The 23266-nt window shown below is 42.8% G+C and overlaps 1 protein-coding gene across 1 annotated transcript in view; it reads left to right on the top strand.

Annotated features, from left to right (window-relative positions):
- Nucleotides 1–13810: 13810 nt before the first annotated feature.
- PATJ (PATJ crumbs cell polarity complex component) overlaps nucleotides 13811–23266 on the top strand; it is a 331975-nt gene continuing 322519 nt past the window's right edge. The window contains exon 1 of the mRNA XM_036754106.1: nucleotides 13811–13900. The gene's annotated coding sequence lies outside the window, so the exon portion shown is untranslated. The remainder of the gene's footprint in view (nucleotides 13901–23266) is intronic.

The raw sequence follows: 23266 nt of genomic DNA, 5'->3' as shown, positions 1-23266 counted from the left end.
GAGCAGGAGATGGACTATCCTTCGCAAGAAAGAATGGGCCAGTAAGACTGGGTCATAGAGGGAGTAAGAAAATTGGAAAGGTGGGAAGGGGTCGGGTTGTGAAGAGCTTCAAACAAAGGAATTTTAAATGTTTAATTCTAGAGGAGCTAGGGAGCCAGAGGAGGTTATTGAATGGGAGAGAGGAATGACTGTGGTCAGACCTATGCTCTAAGAAAATCACTTTGACACTGAGAGGAGGAGGATGGATTGGCAGGGAGAGATGAAGTAGAAGCTCAATTAGGGGGCTGTTTGCAGGGTTTGCCCCTGGCATACATACTGTTAGACCAGCTCCTTTGGTTGTCCACTCATCAACAGTTGCTCATCCCCTTTATTTTCCATCTGTTGTTAGACTGGATTCCTTTTAGGGACTATGAAATGTTTGGTGAATTGTATAATTTATGATGTTTGATAAATGGTATAGCATTCCTCTTTGGGCTATGCCCTTGACTCTTAGGACTTGCTTGATCAAGCCTCCTCCCCCTGGAAAGTCACTCCATACCTCTGGACTTCTCCCACTGGGAGTACAAGCCAGTCCTGCAGTCCCTTCCTCTGATTGGCTAGTTCACAGGTTCCCCACTTTAAGGAAATCACCTGGACCAGCTGTATCTTCTTTACTCTACAAGCTCCTCTCCTGATTCTCTGGAGGGTCTTTACCATGGCCTCATATGGGTACCTTCTCCTCCCAACCCCCCCACTTTTCAGCATCTGTTTATGTGTTTTCTTCCCCCATTAGAATGTAAGTTCCTTAAGGTCAGAGACTGTCTTTCTTTCTACTTGCATTTTTATTCCCAGCGCTTAGGACAGTGTCTGGCTTGACTTGAGATAAGACACTTGATCCCTTCTTAAACTTTTACCAAGGATGCCCTGAATGTGTACATAGATTATTCTTGTAAAGATTTTGTTGTGATGCTAAAATAGGCTACTTCCCCTATATCAAGTAATTAGCAATATTCTCTCAGTGACTTTTTTTCCAGTAATAAGATACATGATTTTTTCCAAGCATAGGATGTTTATGTCTTTTAGAGAGCTTAAAAATTGACCCCTCATTGCCCTCAAAATTGTGTTGCTTCCAACTCAAATGTCCCCTCCTTTTCTGTACACTGGAACCTAGTTCAGAGGTTATTCCCATCTTGATTTAATGTCTTACCATTTCTTCTTACTTGTGTGGAACATCAAAGACAGCGATATTAAAGCGTGGATATGGTAATTCATTCTCACTGATAGGAACTTTTACAGATCTTGACAGGTTAGAGCCATAGGGTGAATCTAATAAGATCACATTTTTTTTAAATTCAATTTTATTTTTAATTCTGAATTTTCTCTACCATATCCATTGAGAAGAAAAACTAAAACCCATTATAAATATTTATGTATATATAGTGAAGCAAAACAAATTTCTGCAGTAACCGTATCCAAAAAAAAGAAAGAAGAGGAAAAGAAAAGAAATTTTTAAAAGAGAAGAGAAAAGAAAAGAAAATATGTTTCAATCTACTCTCTCTACGTGGAAGTGGGTCACAATGTTTCATCAGGAGTCCTTTGCAATTGTGGCTGGTCATTGTGTTATTCAAAGTTACTAAGTTTTTCAAAGTTGTTTAATAACATGGCCTTTAATAGTGTTAAATGCAAAGTCTTACACGGGTTCAAAAAAATCTAGTTTGGTATTGACTTTGATCTTTGTTCTAATAAATTAATGCTCTGAATGTAAACATACATGCAACTTGGAAATGTCTCTCATAGGGGCAGCTAGGCAGTATAGTGGGTGGAGCACCAGTCCTGACATCAGGAAGACCTGAGTTCCAATCTGCCCTCAGACACTTAGTAGTGGTGTGACCCTGGGCAAGTTACTTAACCCCATTTACCTCAAAGGAAAAAAAAAGTTTCTCATAGATGTAATCCATCATTTCCTATCTGTGAAAATATATTCCATTGCATCTTTTGTGATATGTGATGCTCCCACTGTCTCCCAATTCTCTCGCTGAAGTCCTAATTATATGGAGGCATGAGGCATCTGTGTGATCTACACATGAGCTTTTGCTTTCATTTATTTCTTACTCCAAAGCCTTGTTTTCTAACACATTCACTTTCCACTCTCATGCAACCTTTGTGTTGAAGTCATCAAGAATGAAGTCAGTTACATGACTTTCATCTGGAAGGTCTTACTGAGGTCTTCATTGAAATTCTTCTTCACTAATTAATTCACCCTCCATATAGACATTGTAACAAAAGTGGCAATTATCTTCATAATCTTTTTCAAAATGAGCACTCCAATGTGAGATGAGCAAGTGGCCTAAGAAATGGTGTTCCTTGTTGCCTTTCGACAAAAGATAAGCCAGCTAAGCCAACTCCTTCATTTGCCTTTCTAAGAAAAACGGTGTGCCATCCTTCTGCTTAGCTACAGGGAGAATTTCGAAATTGACTTAACACAGCCCAAGCAGGAGTGTGTCTGTATGTCAGTGACTCCAATCTCATGTTTAGGAAGCCAGCTACTAAGCTGTTTATCAAAGGCTTAGAAACAACATCACCCTAGCACGCTCTGCTCCCTTTTCTATTTTTTGTCATGGCCAGGGCTAAGGTCCATTTAGGATTATTCCTTTTTTTCCCCTTGGGTCACCATGGCCAAGAATGTATCACCAAGGTTCCAGTAGTGAACCCCACTGCAGTTAGCTAGACTGCATCTCAGAAAACAGAAACTGGCTATTGCTCAGACATTTCTTGAATCCTTTGGCATGTGGAAGAACCTGCCAGAGCCTGCAGCCCCTGACCCAGCCTTTGAGACCCTAGGGTCACCTGCATGTCATAAGGAGGCACCATTGCAGGTTGGGCCTTAAGGGTAATGTCTACATACATACATAGATACATACATATGTATCTATGTATATACACATGTACATATATGTATACAAATTCCAATGAAAAGAAAATCAGTCATTTTTTACTATCAAACTTATTACCAGGAATTGAAGAGGTCACATGAGCTTCCCTATTGCCTTTTAATCAATCTTCCATGAGAGTGAACAGATGAAATAAATATATTCTAAGGTCCTAGGATGGTTTGTCATCCAGAAGGTGGATAGAGGGATCATGATCAAACAGTTGCTGAATCATCTAGCCTGAGTCATTTTCCTGCATTTTCAAAGAATCTTTTCCAATCTCAGTTTGATTTCTGCTGTTTAGAAAATAAAGGGGCAGCTATGTGGCACAGTGAGTAGAGTACCAGCCCTGGAGTCAGGAGGACCTGAGTTCAAATGCGGCCTCAGACATTTGACACACTTACTAGCTGTGTGATCTTGGCCAAGTCACTTAACCCCAATTGCCCTGCCTTCCCCCCTCCCTCAAAAAAAAAAGATTCTAGAAAGTAAAGGGAACCTCTCTTAAGCCAGCACTCTACATGTGATTTTCTCCATTACAGAGGCGAATCCCTCCGGTGAGCATACACCTCCCTGTTTTATCCATTGTCTGATATTAATGATCAGAGGGTCATGCAACAACGTTATCTCCATTGTTTTATCTTGCAAGGAATATTGCATGAATTTGATGGAGGAGAGCATTTAAGGCAGCATTTTTCTCTCCAAAGTTTTTTCATAGCCAACAAAAAAGAATGCTTATTGTGACTCTCAGTTGGATGGCTAATCTAGAAAATTCATCCATCAGTGAGGATATTTGAGCCAGACCCTGCAAATGGATAAGGATGTGGACCCAGAATTAAATAGGAGGAGGAAAGACTGGATTGCCTTTGGGAAACTGGGAAGCTTCAATAATAACTCCAAACTTTCCCCAGAAACAAGAGGCCTGCCTTTTGAACGTCATATTCCACCAGTGTTATTGAATGGCTGTGAGATGTGGAACAAGAGAGTCTCAAAAAAATAAGAATAAAAATGAGTGTAACAGAGCTGGGTGGGGTGGACAATAGAGTACAGGACGTACAATGGAGACCTGCTCTCAAATCTCCCTTTACTGATTTACTAGCCTTGTGACTCTGGGCAAGTCCCTTCGCTTTCTTGGTGCCTCAGTTATCTCATATGTAAAATGGAGCCGATGACAATAGCCCTTGCCTCCCAGGGTTGTTGTGAATATCAGATGAGATGACATACGTAAAGAGCTTTGCAAACCTTGAAGAAATATGTCTCTGTGTGTGTGTGTGTGTGTTTGTAATGTATATTCTGTTAATAGTAGTAGTGTCAAGATCTACAGCTGGAAAGAATCTAAGCATTTATGTAGTCCAGCATCCTACCACACGCGGAAAAAAGGGAACTATGAAGAAGAACAAAAGATGTCATGAAAGAAATTCGTGATAGAAAAATAAGTTGAAGCTAGTCCCGCAGTGGAAATAAGAGCCAGGGAACCTACTATGTGCTTCAGTGGAATCTTCATAATGTCAAAAAAATGAGGAAGGCTTCCTACCACATTGGATGGACTACTACTTGGGGAACTTACGGGAGAACCTGGACATGAATTGCACAGGCTGAGAAGGCTATGCAGATGGACAGATGGTGGTCTGCATCATCAGAGAAAACATCTATATCGATGAGAAGCTGAATGCATTGGAATATTTGAGTATTAATAATGAATGCTCCAGATCTCTCATTTAAGAAAGAAATTCTGTCTTCAGGCTTTGAGAGTAGAGTATGTAGTATTTCTGGTTGGGAAGAAGGAGAAGAGGCTGGAAAAAATTTCTTTTCATTTGTAAAGAGTTGGCTAAGTGGGCTCTGCCATCTTTGGGAGTGGAGGAAAGGAACCTGACCCCAAGGGAGTAGGCTGGAGGGAACCATTAAAATTTTTTTTTGGCAAAATTTTGATGGTTGATTGTCTGTGGGGTGGGGGTGGAAGAATTTGGAATTTAGATTCATGCCTGGCCACTCTGAAAATGTACGTAATGCACATCCATCCTGATATGGCATGATAACAGCAGATTTGTGGCTACCTTTTAGGGGAGAGGTTTTTCTTTTCCTCATAGTTGCATTTTTCCAAACTGTTCCCATCTTGAAGGTACCAAAGAGACCATCTTGGGGTTAAAATACCTGAGGGCAAAACTTCCCATCATTTTGGTGCATTTCAGATTTGAAGAAATGTAGAAGAATGAAGAGTAAAAGAAAAAAAACCCAGCAAGTAGGCATTCCATTGTACTGAACCTGGTAGATCCTTATCCCAACCCCTTCTGGCGGTAGAGAACAAAAAAATCCTGGGGGAGGAGGAGGAAAGAGGAGGAGGGAAACTGATGGGGAGGGTGTGGAAGCTGATTCTTGTGGCTCAAGGACTCTGCAGACAGCATGTTTTTCATTCCATATCCGAGAATCTTTAAGCAACCAATAAAATGAAGGGAGAGCCAGGGTGGCAGTGCATCTTAGTAAGAGCCCTCCTGCCCCAGTGAAAGAAAGTGGAACTGATTTAAGTGACATTGAAGGCTACCTGATTCTGTGGAAAGAATCCTGTATTTGGAGTTAGACGATCCGGGTTCAAATTCTATCTCTGCCCCTTGTGTGGTAGTGAGTGAATAACTTAACTCTTTGGGTCTCCACTCCTTTCCTCATCTATAAAAGGAGGGCTTCTGAGGTCCCTTACAACTCTAGAGCTGTGATCTTAATACCTAATGACCTGATATTGGTTCAAATTCCTGCTCTGCCCCCTTACTACTTCAAGTCAATGAACCTCTCTGGGACTCAAGTTTTTACATCTCTAAAATAAGAAGGTTGTTCTCAGGGCCTTCATGGGAGGATTCAATTGAACAGCCACTTATTAAACTCTAGGTGCCATGCTAGACTGTAGGTGTACTATGACAAAACCAAAATCCTACTTGCCTCCAAGAATCTTACATTCTACTAGAACTAGGTTATACAACTATACACAGCTAGGTATATCAAAATATAAACAAAGTATAGACAAAGTAATTTTCTTTTGATTGGGAGAAAAGAGCACTTACAATCATGGAGATCAAGGAAGACTTCCATTTAAACCAGACATGCATTTTAATTATACATACTGGTCCTTTTATTTTTTCTTCTTATGTGATTAAGAAAGACAGTTTCTTTTGTAGCCTTATAAGACCCTGAGACTGAGACTCTGCCCAAACCATATCATAACCATTTGTCTGACATCCAACATCAGTGCACACTAAAGCCTCCATGCTAATTATTCCCAAATCCAAAATTATAGGCTAATGCTCTCACTAAGCTCTAATCCTTACCATTTAAATATCTCACAGTCACTGTCAAATTTACTTTGATACATCAGTAGACCTGGTATCTCCTGAATAAGTGTATTTCCTCCAGAGGTGCTGATCACAACCCATTCATGCCTTCTCATGCCATGGAACTTCATTACACATCCTCCAAAAATCTCCTACCAGGACCAACATGGTTTTCTTCTTTCCAGGTCTTCTAAGCCTGGGGACTTTAACTTGTTTTTATTTTTATTTTTTAATTTGGTAATTATACTTCACTAAAATTGGCTTCTTTTGGTTGTTTTTTTTTTTTTTGGAGGAGGGAAGGTGGGGCAATTGGGGTTAAGTGACTTGCCCAAGGTCACACAGCTAGTAAGTGTGTCAAGTGTCTGAGGCTGGATTTGAACTCAGGTCCTCCTGACTCCAGGGCCGGTGCCCTACTCACTGCGCCACCTAGCTGCCCCAAATTGGCTTCTTTTGTAATCCCAGGTATTTTATTTTATACATTTACAAATGTGATTCTAACAAGGGATCCATAGCCTTCACCACCTTGACCGCCAAAGGGGGCCAGTTCTCAACAAGAGTGAAGAACCCTAGAAATAGATCTCTTGACAATGAATGGATACCAAAGGAACATGCAGATTTTCATAGGAAATCTGTCCCTCTCAATATGTGTTTGGGCCCAGTCCTATTTGGATCATATGTTCCCTGGATGGCACCCTTTCTACCACTTCTGAATTTTTTTTTTTTTTTTGGAAATAGACTGATAAACTGACTGAGAGGTGAGAAGCTCAAGGTGAAGAATGAGACATGGCCAATGTGAGATTTGCTTGGTTATGCTCATCTATAGGCAGCTAGGCAATGCAGTGGGTCAAGTGCTGGACACAGAGTCAGGAAGACCTGATTTCAAATCAGCAAATACTACAAATCAGGGCTCGATGTATTGTTTTGTTGATTGTCTAGACTTAAGAAAGTGATGGAGAAAATGTGAATAATAATCCAGATAAAACTTTCAGGAGAGCTAGCTGTTAAATGTTTACTAGCATATCACTGAGTATAACCATCAATTAGGGAATGACTGAACCAGTTGTAGAAGATAAATGAAATGAAATTTTGTAGTAGCCTTAGAAAGGATGATCATGATGGATTCCGAGAAACCTGGGAAGATTTCTATGAACTGATGCAGAGTGAAGACAGCAGAAATAGGAGAATCATTTATACAATAACCACAATAGTAGTGTGAGCTCTAACGATATCAGAACTCTGACCAAAGCAATGACCAATCATGACTTTAAAGGAGTGATAATGAAATATACCTCCCACCTGTTGGCAAGAGATGATGGACTAGAGGTTCAGAATAGTTCTGAACTATATAGCCCAGGTGCCCATCTGACTTCCTTGCCTACATCTTGCCTAAAAAGGAAAGGTTTCTCCTTGATTGAGGGGGGAAGGGGAAGTGGGTTATTGGGTAGTGCTAGATGTAAAGAAAAAAATTTTAAAAAAGAAGTGAAGAAGGGGACACAAATAGTGGAATAATATGGTTCCTTGAACCACTCACTTGGCAATCATCACTTGCTCCCTTAAAACATAACTACCTCAGCATATTTTATCCTCTCTGATTCCAGAAGCCTAGCTTTACAGATCAAAATCCGAAGACAGGAAGAACTGGGTTTGATGCTCATCTTTGATGCTTATTCACAAAGTGGCCATGGCCACCTCACCTCCCAGAGCTTCGGCTTCCTCATCTGTAAAATTGAAATAATGCTCTAATGGGATTGTCATCTTGAGAGAGGACCAAATGAGATTATATGAAAATTGCTTTGCAAACTTTAAAGCATTAATTGTTGATTATTAAGATTACTAATTCATTAAACTCCTTGGGGTCAAGATTATGTTTTACACATTTTCCCATCCTACTCTACCCAACTCCTACCCCCTTCCAACTTCCCAACCGTGTGTAACATATTTTTCCTTGGTCTGGCTCTGTGACTTCATCCTATAGGGGACTTCAGGGCAGAAACTCCATACATAGATGTATATCAACACCTCTTCCATGCCTTACAGTCTTAAGTTATTGTCCGAGAGCTTAAGTGACCTGTTCATGTTCATTTGGCTAGAATGTGTCAAGTGAGACACCATATGTACAATGCACTGCAAGCCTTGGCACCCTATATACAGGCCAGCAATTATGATTATGATTATAACGATGCACTAGAGACTCTAACAGGGGCCTTTTTGTCTCCAAGACCAACCATCTATGAACCATGGCAGACTACCTCTCTACACGAGGCGTTGCAAAAGTTTTAACGCAGTTTTCCATTTACTAAGACTTTTGGAAAACCCTGTATGTCTTATACATAATATACCTTAAGAGATATTAGATGTCTCATCGTAGAATCAATGAAATAATTGATTTTGCCCCTGTTCGAGGTGTGACGATAACAATGGAGAAGTATCAGACTCCTGGCCAGAACCCTAGAATTGACAATGCGGTGAATAAAGTAGAATCAGAAGCATTGGGAGGTTTCACACACAATCGCTTGATGTGGAATTACGTTGCTAAAGGAACAAAATCAAGAGATAAAACATTGGGTCAATGATGTAAAGCTGGAGGGGACCTTTGAGGACAGCTAATCCAACCTCCTCACTTTACAGAGGGACAAGCTGAAGCCTAGAGGAGAGGAAGAGACTTGCCCAAAGATCCACAGGCAGTAAGTGGAAGCATCAGGATTTGAACCCAGATCTTCTGAATTCCCAATCCTGTTTTGTTTCTGTTATACCATGCTTCAGGATGTTGGCTTCTGTCAAATGAAAAGAAAGAACCTGAGAACATAAAACTGTAGGATTTTTAGTCTTTGTGCTGCCATTGGTCTGAGTGTTTTATATCAAATGAAATACAAGGCATTTTGTAAAGGTAACCTCCACCCCAAGATGAGGTCAATGAGAATCAGAGAAACAAAAGCGTAGGAGGTGCAGGTCCTTCCCTACCTTGAAAGGACTTTCCCAGGGGAAAGCCAGGGGCCACAAGGGGCCCCCAGAGCACTGCTGGGACACTAGGGGACTCCATTTTGACACGCCTAGTCAGGAGTGGAATAATAGCTGGTGACCATCATTCCCCTGACAGCTGCAAGCAGAGGATAGGGATTCTAGGACAGAGAGGGGCTAGCCATATATAAATGAGATATGGGTAGGCTGGGAGCAGCCAGGTGCCCTAAGAGAAGACTGGGCTGAAGGGGCCCAGCACGATGGTAGTGTGTGAGAACCCCAGCTCCAATCCACAGATCCTTTGATTTACTCCCTTCTTCTCTGGATCATTTCCTAGTGAAGCCCATGCCATTTTTCCTATATGATCTCACTTCCTGTTTTGCTTCCAACTGGTAGGAGCAGGCGTGGGGGGGGAGGGGAGAGGGGGCGGGGCGCAGTAGAGACATTCATCCCCACTAAGTGACAGTCATTGCAGCTGGCATTTGAGAGCCTTTTTCCTTTTATGGCTCATTTTTGTTATGATGTACATGAAACTGCTGTTAAACTATATGGCCATTTACCGTGAATTTGTCGATAAGTATGCTGTTCAAGATTGAGAGAGAAGTTAACCCAAAGGGAGAATGGATTTTTTTCTCCAGGAAACTGGGGTGGAGGCCTAACGAGCCAATTAGAGTGTCTGAAATTATGGTAATAGATAGATTATCACCTAAACTGCTTTAAAAACAACAACTCAGAGAGAGACTTAGCAAAGAAATGAGCCCATTAAGTAGGGAGGCGAACAGGTACACGGCTTGGGCTTGGCTGAGGCCGGCCAACTCTCCTTGTCTGGGGTCAGAAGACCTTGGCATCACTCGGCTGTGCCTCCCCAGCCAGTCCCTTAGTTTAGTGATGGAATAAACAAGGAGGTGGCTAGGTGTCACGGGCGATTGGGTGCCGGGTTTGAATCCCGCCTTAAACACTTATTAGCTATGGGACTCAGAGCTATAGTAATGTTAACTCTTGTTTTTATTACCTGGAGTCAGAGGATTTGAGTTTCGATCTATACCTGTGTGACAATGAGAAATCCATTTCCCTTCTCTGGGCCTCAGTTTCCCTGTCTGTAAAATGAGGGGGTTGAACTAGATGGCCCCTAAAGTCTAAACCACCCCAGTCTAAATGTATTTTCCTACAAATTCAACTATTATTACATTAGAAGAAATGCGAAATGGAGGGAGGGGGGGAAATGGAGTCATAGGAAAGGTCGGAGGAACAATAAAGCCTGCTCCCAGCTGAGAGGGGACAGAGAAGGAGACCCATATTTCTGGGCATACAGGGATTTGCTGTGCTTCACTGTGCATATTTGTTACAGGGATTTTTTGTTGTTTTTAGGGAGATGGAAATAAATGGAAATAAATGTTTGTTAATTAAAAAAAATTAGAAAAGGCCATGTAACGGGAAATAGCTAACAAAAGGAGAGCTATGTAGGATGAGACAATTAAAATTCATGTTTGGCCAAGTCCATTCATTTGTTCATTCAATAAGCATTTACGGCTGCTGTGTGCCAGGAATCGGGTTAGCTACTGGAGACACAAACACAGTCTCTGTCTTCAAAGAGCTTTCATTCTATCAAGGGAACAACAGATAGGTAGATAAGTAAATAGAAAGTAACATGGGGGTAGGGGAGCATTAATAACTGTGAGGAATCAGGACAGGCATCGTCAGTCAGTAAGCATTTACTAGGCATCTACTGTGTCCCAGGCATTTTGTTGTGCCAGGCATCTAGGAGGCACAGTGGATAGAGCACTGGGCCTGGAGTCAGGAAGACCTGAGTTCAAATTTGACCTCGATATTTTGTTGCTGTGTGACCCTGGGCAAGTCACTTCACCCCATTTGCCTCAGTTTCCTCATCTGGAAAATGAGCTGGAGAAGGAAATGGCAGACCATTCCTGTATCTCTGCCAAGAAAACTCCAAATGAGGTCATGAAGAGTTGATCACGACTGAAAAACAACAACAAATGTGCCAGGCCCCTTGCTAAGCCATGTAAGGTGTCTGCTGGAGAAAGTGCTTCTTGAGCTGAGCCTTCAAGGGAGCTTAGGAGTCTTAAGAGGCAGAGTGAAAAAGGAAGCTATTCCTGGTATGGGGTAACACCAATGCAAAGGCTTGGAGGAAGGAGGTGGAATCTCCTGAATGGCAATGGTGGACATGCGTGCTCATGGCCACTAAGACCAGAAAAAATGGCCAAAGCAAAGATTACAAAGGATTTTTTTTTTATCAAGGTCAGGCTCTTGCTGTTTTACCCAGGATATGACAATGCAAAATTGTCCTTTAAAGTAGAAGGTTGACTAGTTTGTTGTATTCTGAAATCACTGAAGGGAAAACAGCAAATTTAAAGATTTAAAAGTGAAAAAAAATGGGAATACTAGGCTTTTTTAGTGATTGGCACTAGTTTGATCAATTCTGCTGGATTCAACCGGTTGTTTTCAAGTTAATTACTGTTTTCCAGCCATCACCACTGGCGTCCATAGTGTCTGGTCCTCGTCTTGGTGACGCTCCCACTGCCCCTTTTCTGTTTGCTTCTTTGTTCCTTTATTCCCTAATGCACAATGGATTTAAAATCTGAGAACCTGGATTCAAATTCCAGCTCTGCCACTTACACCCTGTGTGACTTTGGGAGATTTCTGTGACTTCTCTGGGCCTCAGATCCTTCGATGTAAAATGAGAGGGTTGAATGAGATGGCCTCTGAGATCTTTTCTAGCTTGAAATCTATGGTCCTGATCTACACACAGTGAAGGATGGTCAATTTATTTCTCTGGTCTGGGTCACCGTTTCCTCCCATGTTAGAAGGCTGGGACCAGATTATTTCCCAGCTCTCAATCCTGTGATCAGCTCATCTTTCCCATTCCCGCTTTCTTTCCTCCCTGGAGAGAGGCTGGTCCTCTGTCAGTCTGCCTGCTTCTTCCCTCTTCCTGGTAGGGCCATCTGCTTTGCTTCTCTGCCACTAGGCCATCTGTCTCTTCTTCTGTTTGTCTGACTGTCTCGTCCCATCCCCCTCCCCCTCCTCCTCCAGGCTTTTGGTCTACTCCTGTCTGCTTCCCAAAAAAGGAGACCAGGTTTAGAGGATGGGAAGGCGCGTAAGCAGTAGGCCTGGGGTCAGAATGAGTTTCTTCCATTTCCTAATATGTTGGGCATCCTCTGAGCATCAGTTCCCTGATTTGTAACAAGTGGCTTCATAGAACATTAGTGCTGCAGAGGCTTAGAAGTCACCTAGTCCAGCTTCCTCGTTTCACGGAGAAATGAGCTCATTAGATGATCCTTGAGGCCTTCCTGGGTCCTTCTCTCTCTGTCTCTCTCCAAGGTTCCTTCCTCTTTATTACCAACAGGAAGGGGCACATGGTTAACTGAGGTGAAACTCCCAAACCCCCAATTCTTTGGTCCTGGAGGCCAGGGCCAATTCAGTCAGACTCTTCCTCCCTCCCCCTTTCCTCCTCCCTTCTTTCTCTTTCTCCCTCCTCCTTTCCTACCCCTGTTTAGGGAGGGAGTCATCTTTCCAGTATCAACCACATAGCCCCCTTCCCTTCCCCCTTTTTCTCCTTCCCAGGCCTGTTTCCTGCCTCTTCTTTCACCATCTTTTCCCTTCCCCCTTCCTTGCTCCTTCTCTTTCCTCCAACTCCTTTTTTCCAATATTCATTGCAATAAACCTTTACTAAGCACCTACTAGGTGGGAACTGTTAGAAATATAGAGATCAAAAAGATAAAGAAATAAAGTAAAAGAACTTGTTAGGAATATAGAGACAAAGTAAACAGGAAAGCCCAGTTCTCCTGGAGCTTTCATTCTACTTAATCAAAGGAAGAGCTAGAAGATACCTTCCAGCTGGGCCTGGAGTCAGATCACCTGAGTTCAAATCCAGCCTCAGACCAGCCTGTTTGCCTCAGTTTCTTCATCTATAAAATGGAGATAAAAAGATCACCTACCTCTCAGGGCTGTGAGGTTCAAATGAAAGAATGCTTGTAAGGCACATAGTAGGCACTATAAAAAGGCTTATTCCCTTTCCCGCCCTCCCCTTTATAAAAAATCATAGCTAGCTTTTACATAGATCAGCCGAGACAATGTACGTACTGTTCTTTGCAAACCTTGAAGTGCTATGTTTGCTGTGGTGTTCTGTCTGAACCGTTTCGGAGATACTGGAGCGCTTTGACATTTCTTTCTCCAGCTCATTTTCCAGATGAGGAAACGGAGGCAAACAGTGAAGTGACTTGCCCAGGGTCACACAGAGAGGAAGTATCTGAGGTCACATTTGAACTCAGGTCTTCCTGACTCCAGGCTCAGTTCTCTAGCCATTGCTCCACTTAAGTACAGAACGATCCTAAGTAACCGCAGAGTCATCTGGGGGCTGAGGGCGCACTGATGACGCCCCCTGCCCCGCCCTTTCGCTTCCTCCCCTCCTCTTCTCTACACCCCCTCCTCCAGTCTCTCCCCTCTCAGGCCCCGGGAGCCTGGGGGCGCCCCGGGTTCCCTGACTGGGCCCCACCCCCTCCGCTGGGCCCCGCCCCCGGGCCCCGGTTGGGGAGGGGGTCGGGAGGGCAGGGCCTACCAGGTGAGTGCGCTCCGCCCCCAGCCTATCTCTCTTTCACTTCCGCCCAGGTGAGGCGGGGGGGCGCTCCTGCGTCCTGGAGCCCCACCTTTCCCGGTCCCTGAGTCTGCGCCCGCCTCCCGCACCCACTCTTCGGGACTAATCAGGTAAAGAAAGGCTGGGATTGAGGGCTGGGGTTCCTGCTCCTCAGATCCCTCTCGGCCCCTCCCCCGTGTCCAGGCCTCCCCTGGCTCCGCAGGGCCCCCAGACTCCCAGCTCCCGGCACCCTACGTCAGCACCGGCCCACCTCGCCCGCCCCCCACTCCTCCCTCTGCTCCCTGGTTTGGGGGGACTGAGGAGGGGCCTCGAGCGACTGATCGGAGCCGAGCTCGGGTTCGATGCAGGCCAGGAAGTCGGAGGGAGAAGGAGCTGGAGCCTTCCCGGCCCGGGGAAGGAAGGAAGGAAGGAAGAGAGGGAAGAAGGGAGGGAGAGAGAGAGAGACGGAAGGAAGGAGGAGGAGTCCACAGCCCCTTTTTTCTGTCCTGGAGCCTGTGGGTGACACACGCATCTGCCCGGCCCCGAAGCCTTAGGAGGTCCTCAGCTGGGAAGAATCTTGGAGGTCGTTTAGACCCAGCCCTTTACTTTACAGATGGGGAAACTGAGACCCAGAGAAGCAAGGGGCTTGGAGGGGCCGTTTTCTCCACCTGTTGGGACCTTGTAGACTTCAGGTGAACCCTCCTCTCACTTGGGTTTCCCCCTGTCCCCGCTCACTCGAGGGCTTCCCGGCTTTTAGTGAGCGTCTGGATTCATACTTTACACACGGCTCACCATCACTGATGACAAGCATTTACCGAGCACCTACTCTGCCTTTGCTAGGGTCAGGAGAGACCTGGACTTTGTTCTGGAAATTCAGTTAATGTTCAAAGGAAGGAGAGGGGGAGGGAGGAGTCGGTCCCTGCCAGGTTTAGGGAGATTGATGGGAAGAGTCCTAGATGTCAGAGCCTGAAGGAACGTTAGGGATCTAAGGTGGCAACTGGAAGGTACAGTGGTTAGAGCTGGGGGCCTGGAATCTGGAAGACCTGATTCAAATGGAGACACAAAACACTAGCTGTGTGGCCCAGAGCAAGTCACTTAACCTCTGTTTACCTTAGTTTCCTCATTCTACCTCCCACTCCCAGACAATTCTAAGGTGCTTAGTACAGTGCCTGGCACAAAGTAAGTTCTATAGAATGTTAGCATATTGTTATTATCTGGCCCAATTTTACAAGGAAGTCAATTCAGCGCCCATTTATTAAATACTTACTGTGTGCCAGGAACTGTGGAGGTAACCAGCTTTGTATGCAGTAGGTACCAAATGAGTGGTGGGGTTAATAAGTGGTACAGGAGTAAAGGGGCACATCTCTATAGGTCATGCCTGCCTTGGTGCAGTGGCAAGTGTTTGGGCTCAGGAGTCCAAGGGCTTGGGTTCAAATTTTGCCACTGATACTTTCTACTTTTCTACTTTCATGGTGAACTTGGTTAAGTTACTACCTCTCAAGGCTTCCGATTCCCCACTTGTCCAGTGCGGGGAGGGTAGATTAAATGACCTCTGATGTCCCTTCTAGCCTTTGGTTCTTCTTTAAGGCCCTGTAAAAAAGGGCTGGCTTGTGACTCAATGGAAGTGAGTTGGAATCTTGCTTCTGACACTATCTGTGTGACCTTGGATAAGATTCACAACCTCTCTGGGCTTAGCCAGAGAATCCAGAAAATGTGGGGATTGTACTACGTGCTCTCCAGGGTCCCTTTCAGCTCTCAGTCTGTGCTCTTCACTGTGGAAACATGTTTTTCCATCTCAAAATTTCCTAAAACATCTCCTTTGTTTTCCACCATACTTATCTGTACACATAGACTGTGTTTCTTCAATCAGCCCATCCCCTTTCCCCAGAAAGCAGGCTTCTTGAGGACCTAAACACAAAGCTTGTTACTCTAAGTTCTCCCAGTGGGAACAGCTTGGACATGTCTTGGACTTGTCTACCATCCCCGTATGGACTTCCGTATCTTTGGGTTCCCTGTCCACATCTTCGTCTTCTTATCTCTTCCCTGCCTCCTATTGGTCAGGCCCCACACCCAGACTCTTTTCTTATTCTGTGCCTGAGAACCACTAATTGGGAGATCTGTGCCTTTGGGGAATTCCTGTCTCCTTTGTTGCCAGATAAATCCATTACATCTCCTTTGCTGGGTGGGCTGAAGGTTGGGTGGCATTAAAATCATAGGGTTAGAGCTGAGAAGTCTCGGAGCCGGACCTGCTCATTTTACAAAAGAGGAAACTGAAGCCCAGAGAGGCCTCCGTCTTAGGTGTTAGCAAACACCTCAGTATTCCTCCTTTGTCAAATTATGGGGTTGGATGAGAGGGTCTCTGAGGTCCTTCTGGCCCTAGATACAGGAGAGGGTCCCTGAGGTCCTTGTGGCTATAGATACAGGATCTCCTGATAAGCCTAAGTGAGACCTGTGGAATCAGGGCAGTTCCCTGATTTGGAATTCAACCAATAATAAACATTGATTAAGTGCCTACTGTGTATCAGGCACTGTGCTAAGCTTTGGAATTAGGAGAAATTGGAAACTTGGTGAATGCATCAGAGTCAGAAGAGACCCAAAGCTAACTAGTAGAGCCTGAACCTGACCAAAAAGTCCAAGAACAAATGGTCATCCCATCTTGAAGAACTCCAATAAGGAGCTGGAGCCCCTGCTAGCTAGGTGGTGTAGTGGATGGCATGTTAGACAGGAAACCAGGAAGCCTTGAGTTCAAATCCTGCCTCAGACTAACCTTGGGCAAATCACTTAATCATGTATCTCAGCCTCTTTATCTGTTAAATGAGGATGACAATTACTTACCTGCATCACCAGGTATGAAATACATGCTTTGCTGACCTTATGTAGATGCTCATTGTTTGTTATGACCTTCTTGGAAGCCCATTCTATTTTAGGATCAGACTGGTTTTCCTTCTACCCCTTGCAGAATCTCAGACTGGGCAGGGTACCCAGAGGCTGACTTATCCAGCCTGTCCCTGGGCGTATATTTCCATGGTAATGTTACAATTCAATTTATATCAGCAAATATTCTTGGTATCATTTGATTTTAACTCACCATTTCTGAATATATTCCATGCCCCACACCTAGCCAGTCAGCTCTTGTAACAAAGAATTTTAATAAAAGTTAGAGTAAATTAATTTCAGCAAAACTAACCAACCTGTTGTGGAGCCTGCGGTTCTCCAGACCTTTGTGATTTTGGAGGTACGGTGACAAAAACAATTCCTACCCTATGGGACCTTAAATGCTCTGGGTGGCAGTGGAACTTCTACACAAATGATCATGATAAAAGGAAAATTGAAGAAAGCGTTAACAGCTAGGGGGCATGAATGAGTGCTACACTAAGGGGATGGACTCCTTAGACTGGGGGCTCCTTGAGAATCTGGACCATTTTGTGCCTTTATCCCTAGCTCTTAGCACTGTGCCTAGCACTTGGTGGGTGTTTAATGAATGATCCTTGATTGACTGACTGGCCTTGAGCCGAGTTTTGACATGAAGGAAGATAAGCAGTGCTTACTAGGTCTGCTTTACCTGATTCCTTAGCCTTTTAATGAAGGTCCTCCACAATTTGATTGTTTAAAAAAATTTTTATTTTGTTAAGTATTTCCCAAGTACACGTAAAAACCTTTTTAAACAATCATTTAAAACTTTTTTTGGGTTACAAACTCTCTTCCTCCAGTGCCTCCTCCTTCCTTGAGAAGGCAAGCAATTTGATATTGATTATACATGTGAAGTCATGCAAAACATATTTCCATATTAGCCATGTGGCAAAAGAAAACACACACACACACAAAAAATAATCTTTAAGAAGTTTAGAAAAGTTTGCTTCCATCTGCATTTAGAGTTTATCAACTCTCTCCTTGGGAATGGATAACACTTTTTGTCATGGGTCCTTTGGAATTGTCTTGAATCATTGTCTTGATCAGAGTAACTAAGTCTTGCATGGTGGATCATCTTTAATGTTGTTGTCACTGTGTATGCTATTCTCCTAGTTCTGCTCATTTTACTTTGCATCAGTTCATACAAATCTTCCCAGGTTTTTCTGAGAGCATTCTGCTTATCATTTCTTATAGCACAATAGTGTTCCATCACAATCATATACAACTTGTTCAGCCATTCCCCAGTTAATGGACATCCCCTCAATTTCCAATTCTTTGCCACCACAAAAAGAGCTGCTATAAATATTTTGTACAAAAAGGTCCTTTTCTCTTTTCTTTGATCTCTTTGGGATACAGAGCTAGTAGTGGTATTTTGTAGCCTTTGGGCATAGTTCCAAATTGTTCTCCAGAATGGTTGGACTAGTTACTAGTTCACAACTCCACCAACAATGCATTAGTGTCCCAATTTTTCCACATCTCCTCCAGCATTTGTCATTTTCCTCTTGTGTCATGTTAATCAATTTGATAGGTGTGAGGTGGTATCTCACAGTTGCTTTAATTTGCATTTCTCTAATCAATAATGATTTAGAGCATTTTTTCCCTGTGATTATGGATAACTTTGATTTCTTCTGAAAACTCTTCATAGCCTTTGACCATTTATCAACGGGGAATGGCTTTTTATTTTTTATAATTTGGCTCAGTTCCCTATATATTTGAGAAATGACATTTTTATTAGAGAAACTTCCTGTAAAATTTACCCTAGTTTCTTGTTTTTCTTCTAATTTTGGCTGCATTAGTTTTATTTGTGCAAAAGTTTTTTAATTTCATGTAATCAAATTATCCATTTTGCTTCCTGTGATCTTCTCTATCTGTTGTCTGCTCTGTTGTTTCTCTTTATCCATAGATCTGAGAAGTACATTTTTCCATGTTCCCCCAATTTATTTCTATCATCACTCATTACGTCTCAACCATTAATCCGTTTTGACATTATCTTGCTATACAATAGGAGATGCTGGTCTGTGCCTAGTATCTGCCAAACTGTCTTCCAGTTTTCCCGGAAACTTTCCTCAAATGTTGAATTCTTATCTCAAAAGCTTAGATCTTTCGGTTTATCAAACACTACATTACTATTGTGTATTACGTACCTAGTCTATTCCACTGATCCACCACTGTTTCTTAGCCAGTACTAGATTATTTTGATGATTACTCCTTTGTAATATAGTTTGAAACTTGGAAGGACTAGACTATTCCTTGACATTTTAAAAAATATTTTCCCTTGTTATTTTTTGCCTTTTGTTCTTCCAGATGAATTTTATTAGCATTTTTCCTAGCTCTGTAAAATAATTCTTTGGTGGTTTGGTTGGTGTGGCACTGAATAAGTAAATTAACTTAGGCAGAAATATAATTTTTATTATATTGGCTTAGCCTACCACGAGCAATTAAAATCTCTCCAGTTGTTTAGAGCAGTCTTTATTTGTGTGAAAAGTGTTTTGTAATTGTGTTCATATAATCCCTGAGTTTGTCTTGGCAGGTGGGTGGACTCTCAAGTATTTTATATTGTCTGCAATTATTTTTATCTCTTCCTGTTGAATTTTGTTGATAGCATGTAGAAATACTGATAATTTATGTATATGTATTTATATATTTTATACCCTGCAACTCTATCCCCATTGCAGATAATACTTGCTCTTGGTTTTAGATAGATGCTACTTATTTTAAGAAGAGCTCTATGGATTCCTATGCTTTCTGTTTTAATAGGAGATGTTGTATTTCATCAAAGGCTTTTTCTGCATCTATTGACATTGTATGATTTTTGTTTTTGTCATTGATATGGTCAGTTATGCTGGTATATGCTTTCCTGGTATAAATCCCACCTGGTCGTAGTGTATGATCTTTGCGATATATTGCTGTAATCCTTGTATTTTATTTAAAATTTTGCCAGTGATACTCATTAAGGAAAGTGGTCTATAGTTTTCTTTCTCTGCTTTCACTTTACGTGGTTTTGCTATCTGTACCATGTTTGTGTTGTAAAAGGAATTTGGTAGGACTCTGCCTAATTTTTCACATAGTTTATATAGATAGTATTGGGGTTCATTGTTCTTTAAATGTTTGGTAGAATTCACTTGCGAATCTGTCTGATCCTGGGACTTTTTTTCTTGGGAGCATCTTGATGGCTTGTTCCATTTCTTTTTCTAAAATAGGGATATTTAAGTATTTTATTTTCTCTTCTGTTAATCTGGGTAATTTCACCTTCTGATTCTAATTTATTTTTGAGGCAGCCAGGTGGTGCAGTGGATTGAGCATTGGGCCTGGGAGCTGGAAAACCTGAATTCAGATCTAGCCTCAGGCGCTTGCTTGACATATGATCCTGGGCAAGTTACTTAACAAGGTCAGTTTGCCTTAGTTTCCTTAACTGTAAAATGAGGATGATAAGAGCCCTTACCTCCCAGGGTTGTTGTGAGGATCAATTGATAAGATATTTATAAGGTGGCACAGTGCCTGGCACACTAGAGGCTCTATGTAAGTGCTTATCCCCTTCCCCCTTATTTACTTTCCCAGCTTCTCTTTACCTGTGTTCTTCAGTCTTAGATAGTTGCCTGGGGGCACTGAGAGGTGAATGAGCCTCTCTGGTCAAATCTGCCGGGGTGTGTCCAAGATGGGATTGGGGCTGCTAGGTGGTGGATAGAGCACAGGCCCCTGGAATCAGGAGGACCTGAGTTCCAGTCTTGCTGGGGACACTTACTGTGTGACCCTGGGCAAGTCACTTCGTCTCCAAAAGACCAAAACAAAACTTGACTCCCAAAGCCTATGGTCAGTAGATCAAGAAACATGTATTATGAGTCTACTATGTGCCAGACACTGTGCTAAGTGTACACAAAGCAAGACCCAAAAACCCAGTCCTACTCAAGGAGCTCACAGCCTAATAGGAGTGACGACATACAACCACTTTGTACAAACAAGATGTAAACAGTATGAATTGGAGAGACTCTCAGAGAGAAGATTGGGAAAGGCTTCCCCCAAGGCAGGATGTTAGTTTACACTTTCCTGATTTGCCCCAGCCTTTCTTCACTACCTCTGTTAGGTGCCAGCTGGGCTGGGCTGCTTTAATTTGTCCTATTATTGGGATTTGTTTATACCTTTCTCCATGCCTGGAATATTTCCTCATCTCTGCCTATCCAGAGTCTTCTCTTCCTTCAGGGCCCACTTCAGAGACCACCTCCTCCATGAAGCCTTCCCTGATCCTCCCCTTCATATACCTGATCTTATTCAAGGTCTTAGGATCACAGATTTAGAGCTGAAAGGGACCTTAGAGCATAATCTAGTTATGTCTATATATAATATATAGCATAATATGTAATATATAAATATAATATAATCATATCTAATTATTATACAGAAGATGACACCTCTAAAAGTGTTCCTTCCCTCCTAAAAATGGTCCTAGACTGACTTCTTTTAATCACATTCCACCGTACATCATGCTTACTTCTTAGGATCACAAAATCATTGATTTAGAGCTGGAAAGGACCTCAGAGGCTATCGAGTTCAATCCTCTCATTTTACAGATAGGGAAACTGAGGCACGGAGCAGGGGAGAGACTTGCCCAAGTAGTGTCTGAACAGGGATTTGAATTTAGGTCGTTCTGACTCCCATGTCTGGAGCTTTGTCCACTACCATGTGTTACCTTTTTGAATACAACGCATATTCCCTTCTCAGGGTGTGAATTCCTTAAAGGCAGAGACTGTCATTTTTCATCTTTGACTTTCCAGGGTCTTCATGATGTTGTAAATACAGTAGGTGCTTACTAAATGTTTAATGACTTGATCAGAATGTTGAAGAGTACTGGGCCAAGGATAGAGTGAGTCCTGTGGCATTTCACTAGAGACATCTCTCCTTGTGGTTCCATTTTACAACTAGGTGCAAGATTTTATTGTTGTTGAGTCATGTCCAAATCTTTGTGACCCTATTTGGGGTTCTCTTGGCAGAGATACTGGAGTGGTTTGCCATTTCCTTTTCCAGCTCATTTTCCAGATGATGAAACTGAGGTAAACAGGGTGAAGTGACTTGCCTAGGGTCACACAGAAAGGAAGTATCTGAGGCTGGATTTGAATTCAGGTCTTCCTGACTCTAGGCTTAGCAGTCCGTCCACTGCACTACCCAGCTGCCCTGGTGAAAGATGCTTCACTATAATTTTCTAGTCTTTTAAGTTTTATCTTCATGGCATGTGGAAATGAGGTATGTTGTGTCTGACCCTAATTATAACTAATTTCAATTCCAAGTTGACATTCTAGATCCCAAGAGACTCAGTGACTTCCCCCAGGTCTTTCATGGCAGGGAGTTCCAAAGCCAGTTGATTCCTGCTAGCAGAAGCCATCTTGGGCATTCCCTGGAGCCTCTGATGAAAGTGGTCCTGTTGGGGGCAAGCTGTAGGAAGGGCTCTATTCAGAGGCTGCAGAAGGCTCTAGGCTGTCTCTTCCCAGTTGGAGTCATTCTAGATCCCAAACACCCAAAGGTTCCTGAATTTTTCTAGGCTCCTCTATGCTCCTATTTTTGCCATTTTATCCTGGCATTTAAAAATTTGGACCTCTGTCTTTCTGATGTTCTGTGCTGGAGAGGACCTCGTAAGTGTCAGATTTTTGTCTCTTTTATTGTGCATTTCCAGTCTCGCTGAGGCCGGTGGATACCACAGTGAGCTCTCCCTCAGCCCTTGGTCACTGTGTATTGATTGCTCCAGCCTTAGAGGCCTCCTGTTAGCCAACCCACAAGCATTTATTAAGTGCTTACTGTTTGCCAGGTTCTGTGCTAAGGTCTGGAGATACAATGACTAGACAAGAAGTGGAATGGCTTTCCTCCCAAAGTAGAGAATTCCCAGTTCCTGGAGGTGTTCAAGAAAACACTGAATGATCCCATATTGTAGAGGGGACTCAAAGGTTGGACTAAATTATGGCTCTCATCTAATTCTAGAATTCTGTGATTGAAATTTTAAGTACAAATGCTCCCTGGTAATAAGGGCTAAGGGCTGACCTTTATCTGATACTTGGAGCTTCGCAAAGTTCTGATCATCACACTGACTCTGTGAGGTAATTGCTATTATCATTCTCATTTTATAGGTGAGGAAACTGAGGCTGAGTGAAGGTTTTTTCAGACCCTTAGCTGTGTCACTTAAATGCTTGCAGCCTTAGTTTTCTTATCTGAAAAATGGGTGTAGTAATAGTACCTACTTTACAAGGTTGTCTGAACATCAAATGAGATTACATTAACCATAAAGAACAGCTAGGGGGTGCAGTGGATAGGGTACCTGGCCTGGAGTCAGAAAGACTCCTTCCTGAGTTCAAATCTGTCCAGAGATACTTTCTAGCTGTGTCACCCTGGGCAAGTCACTTTACCCTGTCTGCCTCAGTTTCCTCATTTGCAAAATGAGCTGGAGAAGGAAATGGCAAACCACTTCAGGATCTCTGCCAAGAAATCCCCAAATGGGGCCGTGAAGAGTTGAATACAATTGAAATGACTCAACAACAAAAAATTACTGGTGCTGCCCAGAGTCACGGCGCTAGTAAGTATTGAAGCAGCTTTTGAATTCCAGTCTT

The sequence above is a fragment of the Trichosurus vulpecula genome, chromosome 4, assembly GCF_011100635.1.
Source record: "Trichosurus vulpecula isolate mTriVul1 chromosome 4, mTriVul1.pri, whole genome shotgun sequence".
Lineage (NCBI taxonomy): Eukaryota > Metazoa > Chordata > Mammalia > Diprotodontia > Phalangeridae > Trichosurus > Trichosurus vulpecula.
The sequence above is the reverse complement of the archived record's forward strand: the minus strand, read 5'-3'. Positions and strand labels throughout refer to the sequence as shown.